Consider the following 16,138-nt stretch of genomic DNA (forward strand, 5'->3'; position numbering starts at 1 on the left):
CCATCAAGCTGTTAGTCCCCGTCGCCCACAGTCTAACTTATGCACCACAGCCTGGCCGATCAGGAACTTTTTTGATGCTGAGTTCTTTCTCAGTGTACTCATCGCCCTCCTGCTTTTCACTGGACGTATCCTGCACCGTCTGCCAAGCCTCTTGAGTTCATAAGCAGTAATTTCGGTGTGCAAGCTCGATCCTCGCTCCAGTATCTTCCAGGTGTAGATTATGACGTATCTTTCTCGCCTACGCTCTAGGGACTTCAAGAACTCCCAGTAATTTAGGTCCTTGACTGAGTACATACCACGTACTCACAGCAACAATGTACTAACAATAACCATATACTCACAACAACAATGTACTAACAATAACCACGTGGTCACAACAACAATGTACTAACAACAACCACGTACTCACAACAACAATGTGCTAACAACAACCACGTACTCACAACAACAATGTACTAACAACAACCACGTACTCACAACAACAATGTACTAACAACAACCACGTACTCACAACAACAATGTGCTAACAACAACCACGTACTCACAACAACAATGTGCTAACAACAACCACGTACTCACAACAACAATGTACTAACAATAACCACGTGGTCACAACAATGTACTAACAATAACCACGTGGTCACAACAACCCACAAGAAAGGCAACAAAAAAAAAAAGAACACACGGTGTCACACGGGCTAATAATATCGCTGCCCGGGTAATTCCTGGGACCCTTCTCCATAAATCCTCACACGGGGCGCACGTGTGACGTAATCCGGGGATTTTACGGGTCATAAGTACCGGATTAACCCCCGGGGATTACTCCCCCTCAGGGGAAAGAGGAAGAGGGGGAGGGGGCACAGCTAGTCCTGTTCATGGACCTGTTAATGCATATTGGTCATTAGAAGTGATGTGGTGAAGAAGGGTGTGTGTGTCTGTCTGTGTCTTGTGTGTGTGTGTGTGTGTGTGTGTGTGTGTGTGTGTGTGTGTGTGTGTGTGTGTGTGCGTGTCTATGGGTCCGTATGTTTGTATGTTTATGTGTCTGTATGGATCCGTATGTGTGTGTATCTGTCTTTGTGTATGTGTGTGTGTGTGTGAGTGTGTGTATGTGTGTGTTTCTCCGTCTGTGTACACTTTCTCTAGCTTCTTAACATGAACAAGGTTGCATCTGCTCGTGTCGTCGCCTCTCTAGTTAAGAACAACAGCAACATTTTGAGTTAGGCCTAAGAATTAACAACTGGGCGTCTACACTGCAAACTGAATTGTTTGCAATCCTAATGGCACTAAAATTAACTTATTACATTGACTCTATGATTTTTACTGATTCTATGTCATCACTGAAGACTCTTGACTCACATAATGACTCTATCAATATACTCGTTGGAAAAGCCAAAAGTTGATACTCAAAAATCTAGGAGAAAGCAAATTAATGTGAATTTTTTTTATGGATCCATCACACATGATGAAGTTGACAAGTCAGACAAGAAAAAGTGTCATGAGGGATAATGTAGAATATAACTTTCGTGCGTCTGTGTGTAGCATAAGGAATAATACCCCGTGGAGCTCTTTGTCACCCCGTGGTCCTCCTTGTCAACCCTTGGACCTCTTTGTCACCCCGTGGTCCTCCTTGTCAACCCTTGGACCTCTTTGTCACCCCGTGGTTTTTCCCGATCCTCACTTCCTCGTATTCTCCTCATAAGTTTCATGTCTTCTGTGAACAGTGACACCTCTGACTCTTGTTTTTCTGTCATGTTTACATGAAAAAGAAACCATTGTGATCCAACAACTGACCCTTGTGGAACCCCACTCGTCACACACGGCCATCCTGACACCTCCTCCAGAAACATTACTCGATGTTTCCTTACAGTTAAGTATTCCTTGATCCACTGTAGTGCTTCTCCTGTATCTTATGTCCCAGTTTCCTGTGCGTTATTGTATCGAGCGCGTTCTTACATTCTAAAAATACACAGTCCACCCGTCTCTCTCTCTCTCTCTCTCTCTCTCTCTCTCACTGCCTCACTTCTGTTACCTTGCTGTAGAACTCAAATAGATTCGTGAGCCAGGACTTGCAATTCTAAAATAGTGCTGATTATTATTTATGAAATCTCCTTCCTAGGTGCTGCTCTTCTGATAATCTTCTCCGTTACCTCGCATGTCATACATGCCTCTGGCCTCTAGTTCAATGTTACCTGTCTGTCTTCCCCTTTTAAAAATATAAGGAGTGCTTTTACTGTTTTGCAGATCTCGGGCAATCGACTTGTTTCAGTAGATTTTGTTGAAGATCGCTGCTAGTGGTTCACACTGTTCCCCTGCTTCCTCTCTCAGACCCCGCGTTGTGATGTCAGCTCCCATTGCCTTCAGAGTACGTAGTTCACTACATGGTTTCTTCACCTCTCCTCCCATTGTTTGCATTATGCCCAGTACTCGCTGTTGTACTCTCCCTCGTCAACTCTCTGGAAATATTCCGGATTCCACTGAGAATACATTCTTAAATATTTTGTTCGGCTTCTTACAGACTTCCTGGTCATTCCTAGTGAGGTTTCCTATATACACTGATGTATTTAAGCAGGAGGCTACTGGCAGGGCTGCATTTGCCCTTGTTGCCACCTCCCTAGTTAAGAATGAAGGGAACTTTGTTGAGTTAGGCATAAAAATTAACAACTGGACGTCTACACTGCAAACTGAATTGTTTCCATCCTAATGGCGCTAAAGCTAACTTATGACACTTAGCTTGATTCTATCATAATTACTGATTCTATGTCATCATTGAAGTTTCTTGACTCACATAATGACTCCAACAACATGCTCATTGGAGAAGTCAGGTATACATACTCAAAAATCCTGGAAAAAGGAATAAATGTACAATTGTTATGGATCCCATCACACACTGGATTACTCCTTCATGATAAAGTTGATATGTTAGCCAAGAAGAGTACCCAGAAGGAGAATGTAGAATATAACTTTGGCATAACTGTGTCTAGCATTAGGAATAATATTAGGAGAGAAGTAAATAATGAAAATGATTGTTATAGGAATGCAGTTAGAAGCCTGAGTAGATCTATAACCCACTATAACATGAACGTAGATAAGTATGTTTATGGAGCAACTTGCAATGTGAACAGACTGACTGATGTTGTAGTGGCCAGACTTAGGCTTGGTTACAAGTACTGACTGATGTTGTAGTGGCCAGACTTAGGCTTGGTTACAAGTACTGACTGATGTTGTAGTGGCCAGACTTAGGCTTGGTTACAAGTACTGACTGATGTTGTAGTGGCCAGGCTTAGGCTTGGTTACAAGTACTGACTGATGTTGTAGTGGCCAGGCTTAGGCTTGGTTACAAGTACTGACTGATGTTGTAGTGGCCAGACTTAGGCTTGGTTACAAGTACTGACTGATGTTGTAGTGGCCAGGCTTAGGCTTGGTTACAAGTACTGACTGATGTTGTAGTGGCCAGACTTAGGCTTGGTTACAAGTACTGACTGATGTTGTAGTGGCCAGACTTAGGCTTGGTTACAAATACTGACTGATGTTGTAGTGGCCAGACTTAGGCTTGGTTACAAGTACTGACTGATGTTGTAGTGGCCAGGCTTAGGCTTGGTTACAAGTACTGACTGATGTTGTAGTGGCCAGACTTAGGCTTGGTTACAAGTACTTCTGGCAGTTTGGGAGACACACAGATGATGATCAAACTAAATGTAAATTATGTGATCAGGCATATGGTCACTGTCTTGAACACTATGTGCTTAATTGTCCACTTATTGAGGAATACAGAGACAGACAGTATAATAACCTATGTGACATGTCAAGATATCTTATTAATGAAAATAAGATACCAGTTATATTATGCAAATTTCATAAATTTACTTGTAACAGATAAGTGAACTGTAGATATAAATCCAGATGTATTCATGTTAACCCCTTTGGGGCCTAGTTCCTAGGCCTTGTGTGTATCCACAAGCTCTTGCGCTACCGTCCACAGGATGGATATGGAGGGCACAATAACCTAGCCACTTCAGTGGCAAAATTTAAAATCTCTCTGTCTCTGTCTGTCTGTCTGTCTGTGTCTGTCTGTCTGTCTGTCTCTGTCTGTCTCTGTCTCTGTCTCTGTCTCTGTCTGTTGTCTCTCTCTCTCTCTCTCTCTCATTCATGACCTTTCCCATGGTCACTGGGGACTGGAGGGACAGGGTCCTGGAAAGGTCATTAAGAGACATCAACTGCAGCAGGACCGTCTAGCCTTCACAGTTAACACAACATAGACAGCAACAATAACAACAGCAATGATAACAATAGCTGCAGCAACAGCAGTAGTAACACCAACAGCAACAACAATAAAAGCAACAACAGCAGCAGCAACAACAGCAGTAACAGCAGCAGCAACAACAATAAAAGTAACAACAGCAGCAGCAACAACAGCAACAGCAGCAGCAACACCAGCAGCAGCAACAGCAGTAACAACAACAGCAACAACTGCAGCAATAACAACGGTAACAACAGCAGCAACAATAACAGCAACAACGACAGCAACAACAGCAGCATTAACAACAACGGTAGCAACAGCAATAACAACAGCAGTAACAACAATAGCAGCAATACTATTATCAACAAATAATTAGTCCTCCCTAAAAACTCAGACCCCATCTCTCCCTTCCCCTCTCTCTTCCCCACACCTCCCCTTTCAACTTCCCCTCCCCTTCCCCTCCCCTTCCCCTCCCCTTCCCCTCCACTTCCCCTCCCCTTCCCCTCCCCTTCCCCTCCCCTTCCCCTCCCCTTCCCCTTCCATTCCCCTTCTTTTTTCCCCTTCCCTCTCCGCAGAAGAACCTCTTCCCCTCCCCGAGAAATCCAACCCCCCACAACCCATCCTTTCCACCCTGAGAAACCCCTTTCCCCTCCAACTTTGAAGAACCAGCCACTCTACCCCCTCCCGCTGAGCTCAACCCCCTCCCTCCCTCCCTCCCTCCACATCTAAATACCTAACTATCCCTCCCCAGTCTCTCGTCACCTCCCTTTCATTCTCCAAGCATCCACACATTGGCACTCTGAGTGAACTATGGGTTCACACTAAGTGAACCAAGGGCTCAGAGTGGTTCTCTAAGTGAACCATGTATAATGGGTGTTAATACACCCATCAGGCACTTCTTGAATATATACTTAACGTGTATGACATACACCAGATGTATGATACACCTGACGTTACCTTGAGCACACCCAGACACGAGTACTGTGCTCTGAGATGCTCTGTCAGTGCTCACCATGTTAGCGCTCACAGAGCATGTATACGTATATGTATACGTATGTATATATATGTATACATATGTATACGTATGTATATATATATATATATATATATATATATATATATATATATATATATATATATATATATATATATATATATATATATATATATATATATATATATATATATATATATATATATGTTATGTATGTATATGTATACATATTTGAAGAATTAATTGACTTGAAAATATTTAAGTATAAATAAAGTCTAAATGTAATACATTTATTAATTAATTTATTAATCATTTTAATAGTTACTTTTCTAATTATTTTATTAATTATTCTGCTAATTATTTAACTAATTATTCTACTAATTATTTTACTAATGACTTTACTAATTTTCTACTAATTATTTTACTAGTTACTGGTTATTTTATTAATTACATTATTATTTATTTTGCAAATTATTTCCAAATTCACTTCACTATTTATTTCCAAATTATTTTACTAATTACTTTACTAATTATTTCACTAGCTAACATTTATTTCTTTAATTATTTCACTAATTATTTTACTTTACTAATTAATTTACTAATTACACTCCAAAGGTAATTAAAGAGAAGAGTAATAAAATATGAATTAATTACAATGGCAAAAGCGATAAGAATTACATAAACAAAAGTAATAAAAAATAGAATAATAGAAGCAAAAACTAGTAACTAGTCAGGTCTGTTGGTCACTAGTCAGGTCTGTTGGTCACTAGTCAGGTCTGATGGTCACTAGTCAGGTCTGTTGGTCACTAGTCAGGTCTGTTGGTCACTAGTCAGGTCTGTTGGTCACTAGTCAGGTCTGTTGGTCACTAGTCAGGTCTGTTGGTCACTAGTCAGGTCTGTTGGTCACTAGTCAGGTCTGTTGGTCACTAGTCAGGTCTGTTGGTCACTAGTCAGGTCTGTTGGTCACTAGTCAGGTCTGTTGGTCACTAGTCAGGTCTGTTGGTCACTAGTCAGGTCTGTTGGTCACTAGTCAGGTCTGTTGGTCACTAGTCAGGTCTGTTGGTCACTAGTCAGGTCTGTTGGTCACTAGTCAGGTCTGTTGGTCACTAGTCAGGTCTGTTGGTCACTAGTCAGGTCTGTTGGTCACTAGTCAGGTCTGTTGGTCACTAGTCAGGTCTGTTGGTCACTAGTCAGGTCTGTTGGTCACTAGTCAGGTCTGTTGGTCACTAGTCAGGTCTGTTGGTCACTAGTCAGGTCTGTTGGTCACTAGTCAGGTCTGTTGGTCACTAGTCAGGTCTGTTGGTCACTAGTCAGGTCTGTTGGTCACTAGTCAGGTCTGTTGGTCACTAGTCAGGTCTGTTGGTCACTAGTCAGGTCTGTTGGTCACTAGTCAGGTCTGTTGGTCACTAGTCAGGTCTGTTGGTCACTAGTCAGGTCTGTCAGTCACTAGTCAGGTCTGTTGGTCACTAGTCAGGTCTGTTGGTCACTAGTCAGGTCTGTTGGTCACTAGTCAGGTCTCTTGGTCACTAGTCAGGTCTGTTGGTCACTAGTCAGGTCTGTTGGTCACTAGTCAGGTCTGTTGGTCACTAGTCAGGTCTGTTGGTCACTAGTCAGGTCTGTTGGTCACTAGTCAGGTCTGTTGGTCACTAGTCAGGTCTGTTGGTCACTAGTCAGGTCACTAGTCAGGTCTGTTGGTCACTAGTCAGGTCTGTTGGTCACTAGTCAGGTCTGTTGGTCACTAGTCAGGTCTGTTGGTCACTAGTCAGGTCTGTTGGTCACTAGTCAGGTCTGTTGGTCACTAGTCAGGTCTGTTGGTCACTAGTCAGGTCTGTTGGTCACTAGTCAGGTCTGTTGGTCACTAGTCAGGTCGGTTGGTCACTAGTCAGGTCTGTTGGTCACTAGTCAGGTCTGTTGGTCACTAGTCAGGTCTGTTGGTCACTAGTCAGGTCTGTTGGTCACTAGTCAGGTCTGTTGGTCACTAGTCAGGTCTGTTGGTCACTAGTCAGGTCTGTTGGTCACTAGTCAGGTCTGTTGGTCACTAGTCAGGTCTGTTGGTCACTAGTCAGGTCTGTTGGTCACTAGTCAGGTCTGTTGGTCACTAGTCAGGTCTGTTGGTCACTAGTCAGGTCTGTTCTCTAGTCAGGTCTGTTGGTCACTAGTCAGGTCTGTTGGTCACTAGTCAGGTCTGTTGGTCACTAGTCAGGTCTGTTGGTCACTAGTCAGGTCTGTTGGTCACTAGTCAGGTCTGTTGGTCACTAGTCAGGTCTGTTGGTCACTAGTCAGGTCTGTTGGTCACTAGTCAGGTCTGTTGGTCACTAGTCAGGTCTGTTGGTCACTAGTCAGGTCTGTTGGTCACTAGTCAGGTCTGTTGGTCACTAGTCAGGTCTGTTGGTCACTAGTCAGGTCTGTTGGTCACTAGTCAGGTCTGTTGGTCACTAGTCAGGTCTGTTGGTCACTAGTCAGGTCTGTTGGTCACTAGTCAGGTCTGTTGGTCACTAGTCAGGTCTGTTGGTCACTAGTCAGGTCTGTTGGTCACTAGTCAGGTCTGTTGGTCACTAGTCAGGTCTGTTGGTCACTAGTCAGGTCTGTTGGTCACTAGTCAGGTCTGTTGGTCACTAGTCAGGTCTGTTGGTCACTAGTCAGGTCTGTTGGTCACTAGTCAGGTCTGTTGGTCACTAGTCAGGTCTGTTGGTCACTAGTCAGGTCTGTTGGTCACTAGTCAGGTCTGTTGGTCACTAGTCAGGTCTGTTGGTCACTAGTCAGGTCTGTTGGTCACTAGTCAGGTCTGTTGGTCACTAGTCAGGTCTGTTGGTCACTAGTCGGGTCTGTTGGTCACTAGTCAGGTCTGTTGGTCACTAGTCAGGTCTGTTGGTCACTAGTCAGGTCTGTTGGTCACTAGTCAGGTCTGTTGGTCACTAGTCAGGTCTGTTGGTCACTAGTCAGGTCTGTTGGTCACTAGTCAGGTCTGTTGGTCACTAGTCAGGTCTGTTGGTCACTAGTCAGGTCTGTTGGTCACTAGTCAGGTCTGTTGGTCACTAGTCAGGTCTGTTGGTCACTAGTCAGGTCTGTTGGTCTAGTCAGGTCTGTTGGTCACTAGTCAGGTCTGTTGGTCACTAGTCAGGTCTGTTGGTCACTAGTCAGGTCTGTTGGTCACTAGTCAGGTCTGTTGGTCACTAGTCAGGTCTGTTGGTCACTAGTCAGGTCTGTTGGTCACTAGTCAGGTCTGTTGGTCACTAGTCAGGTCTGTTGGTCACTAGTCAGGTCTGTTGGTCACTAGTCAGGTCTGTTGGTCACTAGTCAGGTCTGTTGGTCACTAGTCAGGTCTGTTGGTCACTAGTCAGGTCTGTTGGTCACTAGTCAGGTCTGTTGGTCACTAGTCAGGTCTGTTGGTCACTAGTCAGGTCTGTTGGTCACTAGTCAGGTCTGTTGGTCACTAGTCAGGTCTGTTGGTCACTAGTCAGGTCTGTTGGTCACTAGTCAGGTCTGTTGGTCACTAGTCAGGTCTGTTGGTCACTAGTCAGGTCTGTTGGTCACTAGTCAGGTCTGTTGGTCACTAGACAGGTCTGTTGGTCACTAGTCAGGTCTGTTGGTCACTAGTCAGGTCTGTTGGTCACTAGTCAGGTCTATTGGTCACTAGTGTTGGTCACTAGTCAGGTCTGTTGGTCACTAGTCAGGTCTGTTGGTCACTAGTCAGGTCTGTTGGTCACTAGTCAGGTCTGTTGGTCACTAGTCAGGTCTGTTGGTCACTAGTCAGGTCTGTTGGTCACTAGTCAGGTCTGTTGGTCACTAGTCAGGTCTGTTGGTCACTAGTCAGGTCTGTTGGTCACTAGTCAGGTCTGTTGGTCACTAGTCAGGTCTGTTGGTCACTAGTCAGGTCTGTTGGTCACTAGTCAGGTCTGTTGGTCACTAGTCAGGTCTGTTGGTCACTAGTCAGGTCTGTTGGTCACTAGTCAGGTCTGTTGGTCACTAGTCAGGTCTAGTCAGGTCTGGTCACTAGTCAGGTCTGTTGGTCACTAATCAGGTCTGTTGGTCACTAGTCAGGTCTGTTGGTCACTATTCAGGTCTGTTGGTCACTAGTCAGGTCTGTTGCTCACTAGTCAGGTCTGTTGCTCACTAGTCAGGTCTGTTGGTCACTAGTCAGGTCTGTTGGTCACTAGTCAGGTCTGTTGGTCACTAGTCAGGTCTGTTGGTCACTAGTCAGGTCTGTTGGTCACTAGTCAGGTCTGTTGGTCACTAGTCAGGTCTGTTGGTCACTAGTCAGGTCTGTTGGTCACTAGTCAGGTCTGTTGGTCACTAGTCAGGTCTGTTGGTCACTAGTCAGGTCTGTTGGTCACTAGTCAGGTCTGTTGGTCACTAGTCAGGTCTGTTGGTCACTAGTCAGGTCTGTTGGTCACTAGTCAGGTCTGTTGGTCACTAGTCAGGTCTGTTGGTCACTAGTCAGGTCTGTTGGTCACTAGTCAGGTCTGTTGGTCACTAGTCAGGTCTGTTGGTCACTAGTCAGGTCTGTTGGTCACTAGTCAGGTCTGTTGGTCACTAGTCAGGTCTGTTGGTCACTAGTCAGGTCTGTTGGTCACTAGTCAGGTCTGTTGGTCACTAGTCAGGTCTGTTGGTCACTAGTCAGGTCTGTTGGTCACTAGTCAGGTCTGATGGTCACTAGTCAGGTCTGTTGGTCACTAGTCAGGTCTGTTGGTCAATAGTCAGGTCTGTTGGTCACTAGTCAGGTCTGTTGGTCACTAGTCAGGTCTGTTGGTCACTAGTCAGGTCTCTTGGTCACTAGTCAGGTCTGTTGGTCACTAGTCAGGTCTGTTGGTCACTAGTCAGGTCTGTTGGTCTGTCTGATGGTCACTAGTCAGGTCTGTTGGTCACTAGTCAGGTCTGTTGGTCACTAGTCAGGTCTGTTGGTCACTAGTCAGGTCTGTTGGTCACTAGTCAGGTCTGTTGGTCACTAGTCAGGTCTGTTGGTAACTAGTCAGGTCTGTTGGTCACTAGTCAGGTCACTAGTCAGGTCTGTTGGTCACTAGTCAGGTCTGTTGGTCACTAGTCAGGTTGGTCACTAGTCAGGTCTGTTGGTCACTAGTCAGGTCTGTTGGTCACTAGTCAGGTCTGTTGGTCACGAGTCAGGTCTGTTGGTCACTAGTCAGGTCTGTTGGTCACTAGTCAGGTCTGTTGGTCACTAGTCAGGTCTGTTGGTCACTAGTCAGGTCTGTTGGTCACTAGTCAGGTCTGTTGGTCACTAGTCAGGTCTGTTGGTCACTAGTCAGGTCTGTTGGTCACTAGTCGGGTCTGTTGGTCACTAGTCAGGTCTGTTGGTCACTAGTCAGGTCTGTCACTAGTGGTCACTAGTCAGGTCTGTTGGTCACTAGTCAGGTCTGTTGGTCACTAGTCAGGTCTGTTGGTCACTAGTCAGGTCACTAGTCAGGTCTGTTGGTCACTAGTCAGGTCTGTTGGTCACTAGTCAGGTCTGTTGGTCACTAGTCAGGTCTGTTGGTCACTAGTCAGGTCTGTTGGTCACTAGTCAGGTCTGTTGGTCACTAGTCAGGTCTGTTGGTCACTAGTCAGGTCTGTTGGTCACTAGTCAGGTCTGTTGGTCACTAGTCAGGTCTGTTGGTCACTAGTCAGGTCTGTTGGTCACTAGTCAGGTCTGTTGGTCACTAGTCAGGTCTGTTGGTCACTAGTCAGGTCTGATGGTCACTAGTCAGGTCTGTTGGTCACTAGTCAGGTCTGTTGGTCACTAGTCAGGTCTGTTGGTCACTAGTCAGGTCTGTTGGTCACTAGTCAGGTCTGTTGGTCACTAGTCAGGTCTGTTGGTCACTAGTCAGGTCTGTTGGTCACTAGTCAGGTCTGTTGGTCACTAGTCAGGTCTGTTGGTCACTAGTCAGGTCTGTTGGTCACTAGTCAGGTCTGTTGGTCACTAGTCAGGTCTGTTGGTCACTAGTCAGGTCTGTTGGTCACTAGTCAGGTCTGTTGGTCACTAGTCAGGTCTGTTGGTCACTAGTCAGGTCTGTCAGTCACTAGTCAGGTCTGTTGGTCACTAGTCAGGTCTGTTGGTCACTAGTCAGGTTGGTCACTAGTCAGGTCTGTTGGTCACTAGTCAGGTCTGTTGGTCACTAGTCAGGTCTGTTGGTCACTAGTCAGGTCTGTTGGTCACTAGTCAGGTCTGTTGGTCACTAGTCAGGTCTGTTGGTCACTAGTCAGGTCTGTTGGTCACTAGTCAGGTCTGTTGGTCACTAGTCAGGTCTGTTGGTCACTAGTCAGGTCTGTTGGTCACTAGTCAGGTCTGTTGGTCACTAGTCAGGTCTGTTGGTCACTAGTCAGGTCTGTTGGTCACTAGTCAGGTCTGTTGGTCACTAGTCAGGTCTGTTGGTCACTAGTCAGGTCTGTTGGTCACTAGTCAGGTCTGTTGGTCACTAATCAGGTCTGTTGGTCACTAGTCAGGTCTGTTGGTCACTAGTCAGGTCTGTTGGTCACTAGTCAGGTCTGTTGGTCACTAGTCAGGTCTGTCAGTCACTAGTCAGGTCTGTTGGTCACTAGTCAGGTCTGTTGGTCACTAGTCAGGTCTGTTGGTCACTAGTCAGGTCTGTTGGTCACTAGTCAGGTCTGTTGGTCACTAGTCAGGTCTGTTGGTCACTAGTCAGGTCTGTTGGTCACTAGTCAGGTCTGTTGGTCACTAGTCAGGTCTGTTGGTCACTAGTCAGGTCTGTTGGTCACTAGTCAGGTCTGTTGGTCACTAGTCAGGTCTGTTGGTCACTAGTCAGGTCTGTTGGTCACTAGTCAGGTCTGTTGGTCACTAGTCAGGTCTGTTGGTCACTAGTCAGGTCTGTTGGTCACTAGTCAGGTCTGTTGGTCACTAGTCAGGTCTGTTGGTCACTAGTCAGGTCTGTTGGTCACTAGTCAGGTCTGTTGGTCACTAGTCAGGTCTGTTGGTCACTAGTCAGGTCTGTTGGTCACTAGTCAGGTCTGTTGGTCACTAGTCAGGTCTGTTGGTCACTAGTCAGGTCTGTTGGTCACTAGTCAGGTCTGTTGGTCACTAGTCAGGTCTGTTGGTCACTAGTCAGGTCTGTTGGTCACTAGTCAGGTCTGTTGGTCACTAGTCAGGTCTGTTGGTCACTAGTCAGGTCTGTTGGTCACTAGTCAGGTCTGTTGGTCACTAGTCAGGTCTGTTGGTCACTAGTCAGGTCTGTTGGTCACTAGTCAGGTCTGTTGGTCACTAGTCAGGTCTGTTGGTCACTAGTCAGGTCTGTTGGTCACTAGTCAGGTCTGTTGGTCACTAGTCAGGTCTGTTGGTCACTAGTCAGGTCTGTTGGTCACTAGTCAGGTCTGTTGGTCACTAGTCAGGTCTGTTGGTCACTAGTCAGGTCTGTTGGTCACTAGTCAGGTCTGTTGGTCACTAGTCAGGTCTGTTGGTCACTAGTCAGGTCTGTTGGTCACTAGTCAGGTCTGTTGGTCACTAGTCAGGTCTGTTGGTCACTAGTCAGGTCTGTTGGTCACTAGTCAGGTCTGTTGGTCACTAGTCAGGTCTGTTGGTCACTAGTCAGGTCTGTTGGTCACTAGTCAGGTCTGTTGGTCACTAGTCAGGTCTGTTGGTCACTAGTCAGGTCTGTTGGTCACTAGTCAGGTCTGTTGGTCACTAGTCAGGTCTGTTGGTCACTAGTCAGGTCTGTTGGTCACTAGTCAGGTCTGTTGGTCACTAGTCAGGTCTGTTGGTCACTAGTCAGGTCTGTTGGTCACTAGTCAGGTCTGTTGGTCACTAGTCAGGTCTGTTGGTCACTAGTCAGGTCTGTTGGTCACTAGTCAGGTCTGTTGGTCACTAGTCAGGTCTGTTGGTCACTAGTCAGGTCTGTTGGTCACTATTCAGGTCTGTTGGTCACTAGTCAGGTCACTAGTCAGGTCTTGGTCACTAGTCAGGTCTGTTGGTCACTAGTCAGGTCTGTTGGTCACTAGTCAGGTCTGTTGGTCACTAGTCAGGTCTGTTGGTCACTAGTCAGGTCTGTTGGTCACTAGTCAGGTCTGTTGGTCACTAGTCAGGTCTGTTGGTCACTAGTCAGGTCTGTTGGTCACTAGTCAGGTCTGTTGGTCACTAGTCAGGTCTGTTGGTCACTAGTCAGGTCTGTTGGTCACTAGTCAGGTCTGTTGGTCACTAGTCAGGTCTGTTGGTCACTAGTCAGGTCTGTTGGTCACTAGTCAGGTCTGTTGGTCACTAGTCAGGTCTGTTGGTCACTAGTCAGGTCTGTTGGTCACTAGTCAGGTCTGTTGGTCACTAGTCAGGTCTGTTGGTCACTAGTCAGGTCTGTTGGTCACTAGTCAGGTCTGTTGGTCACTAGTCAGGTCTGTTGGTCACTAGTCAGGTCTGTTGGTCACTAGTCAGGTCTGTTGGTCACTAGTCAGGTCTGTTGGTCACTAGTCAGGTCTGTTGGTCACTAGTCAGGTCTTGGTCACTAGTCAGGTCTGTTGGTCACTAGTCAGGTCTGTTGGTCACTAGTCAGGTCTGTTGGTCACTAGTCAGGTCTGTTGGTCACTAGTCAGGTCTGTTGGTCACTAGTCAGGTCTGTTGGTCACTAGTCAGGTCTGTTGGTCACTAGTCAGGTCTGTTGGTCACTAGTCAGTCAGGTCTGTTGGTCACTAGTCAGGTCTGTTGGTCACTAGTCAGGTCTGTTGGTCACTAGTCAGGTCTGTTGGTCACTAGTCAGGTCTGTTGGTCACTAGTCAGGTCTGTTGGTCACTAGTCAGGTCTGTCACTAGTGGTCACTAGTCAGGTCTGTTGGTCACTAGTCAGGTCTGTTGGTCACTAGTCAGGTCTGTTGGTCACTAGTCAGGTCTGTTGGTCACTAGTCAGGTCTGTTGGTCACTAGTCAGGTCTGTTGGTCACTAGTCAGGTCTGTTGGTCACTAGTCAGGTCTGTTGGTCACTAGTCAGGTCTGTTGGTCACTAGTCAGGTCTGTTGGTCACTAGTCAGGTCTGTTGGTCACTAGTCAGGTCTGTTGGTCACTAGTCAGGTCTGTTGGTCACTAGTCAGGTCTGTTGGTCACTAGTCAGGTCTGTTGGTCACTAGTCAGGTCTGTTGGTCACTAGTCAGGTCTGTTGGTCACTAGTCAGGTCTGTTGGTCACTAGTCAGGTCTGTTGGTCACTAGTCAGGTCTGTTGGTCACTAGTCAGGTCTGTCGGTCACTAGTCAGGTCTGTTGGTCACTAGTCAGGTCTGTTGGTCACTAGTCAGGTCTGTCGGTCACTAGTCAGGTCTGTTGGTCACTAGTCAGGTCTGTTGGTCACTAGTCAGGTCTGTTGGTCACTAGTCAGGTCTGTTGGTCACAGGTCTGTTGGTCACTAGTCAGGTCTGTTGGTCACTAGTCAGGTCTGTTGGTCACTAGTCAGGTCTCAGGTCTTGGTCACTAGTCAGGTCTGTTGGTCACTAGTCAGGTCTGTTGATCACTAGTCAGGTCTGTCGGTCACTAGTCAGGTTTGTTGGTCACTAGTCAGGTCTGTTGGTCACTAGTCAGGTCTGTTGGTCACTAGTCAGGTCTGTTGGTCACTAGTCAGGTCTGTCAGTCACTAGTCAGGTCTGTTGGTCACTAGTCAGGTCTGTTGATCACTAGTCAGGTCTGTCGGTCACTAGTCAGGTTTGTTGGTCACTAGTCAGGTCTGTTGGTCACTAGTCAGGTCTGTTGATCACTAGTCAGGTCTGTTGGTCACTAGTCAGGTCTGTTGGTCACTAGTGTTGGTCACTAGTCAGGTCTGTTGGTCACTAGTCAGGTCTGTTGGTCACTAGTCAGGTCTGTTGGTCACTAGTCAGGTCTGTTGGTCACTAGTCAGGTCTGTTGGTCACTAGTCAGGTCTGTTGGTCACTAGTCAGGTCTGTTGGTCACTAGTCAGGTCTGTTGGTCACTAGTCAGGTCTGTTGGTCACTAGTCAGGTCTGTTGGTCACTAGTCAGGTCTGTTGGTCACTAGTCAGGTCTGTTGGTCACTAGTCAGGTCTGTTGGTCACTAGTCAGGTCTGTTGGTCACTAGTCAGGTCTGTTGGTCACTAGTCAGGTCTGTTGGTCACTAGTCAGGTCTGTTGGTCACTAGTCAGGTCTGTTGGTCACTAGTCAGGTCTGTTGGTCACTAGTCAGGTCTGTTGGTCACTAGTCAGGTCTGTTGGTCACTAGTCAGGTCTGTTGGTCACTAGTCAGGTCTGTTGGTCACTAGTCAGGTCTGTTGGTCACTAGTCAGGTCTGTTGGTCACTAGTCAGGTCTGTTGGTCACTAGTCAGGTCTGTTGGTAACTAGTCAGGTCACTGTTGGTCACTTTTCAGTTATGTTGGTCACTAGTCTGGTCTGTTGGTCACTAGTCAGGTCTGTTGGTCACTAGTCAGGTCTGTTGGTCACTAGTCAGGTCTGTTGGTCACTAGTCAGGTCTGTTGGTCACTAGTCAGGTCTGTTGGTCACTAGTCAGGTCTGTTGGTCACTAGTCAGGTCTGTTGGTCAGTAGTCAGGTCAGTTGGTCACTTGTCAGGTGTGTTGGTCACTAGTCAGGTCTGTTGGTCACTAGTCAGGTCTTGGTCACTAGTCAGGTCTGTTGGTCACTAGTCAGGTCTGTTGGTCACTAGTCAGGTCTGTCACTTGGTCACTAGTCAGGTCTGTTGGTCACTAGTCAGGTCTCTTGGTCACTAGTCAGGTCTGTCACTAGTCAGGTCTGTTGGTCACTAGTCAGGTTGGTCACTAGTCAGGTCTGTTGGTCACTAGTCAGGTCTGTTGGTCACTAGTCAGGTCTGTCGGTCACTAGTCAGGTCTGTTGGTCACTAGTCAGGTCTGTTGGTCACTAGTCAGGTCTGTCGGTCACTAGTCAGGTCTGTTGGTCACTAGTCAGGTCTGTTGGTCACTAGTCAGGTCTGTTGGTCACTAGTCAGGTCTGTTGGTCACTAGTCAGGTCTG

The sequence above is a fragment of the Cherax quadricarinatus genome, chromosome 6 (assembly GCF_038502225.1).
Source record: "Cherax quadricarinatus isolate ZL_2023a chromosome 6, ASM3850222v1, whole genome shotgun sequence".
In the NCBI taxonomy this organism is placed as follows: Eukaryota; Metazoa; Arthropoda; class Malacostraca; order Decapoda; family Parastacidae; genus Cherax; species Cherax quadricarinatus.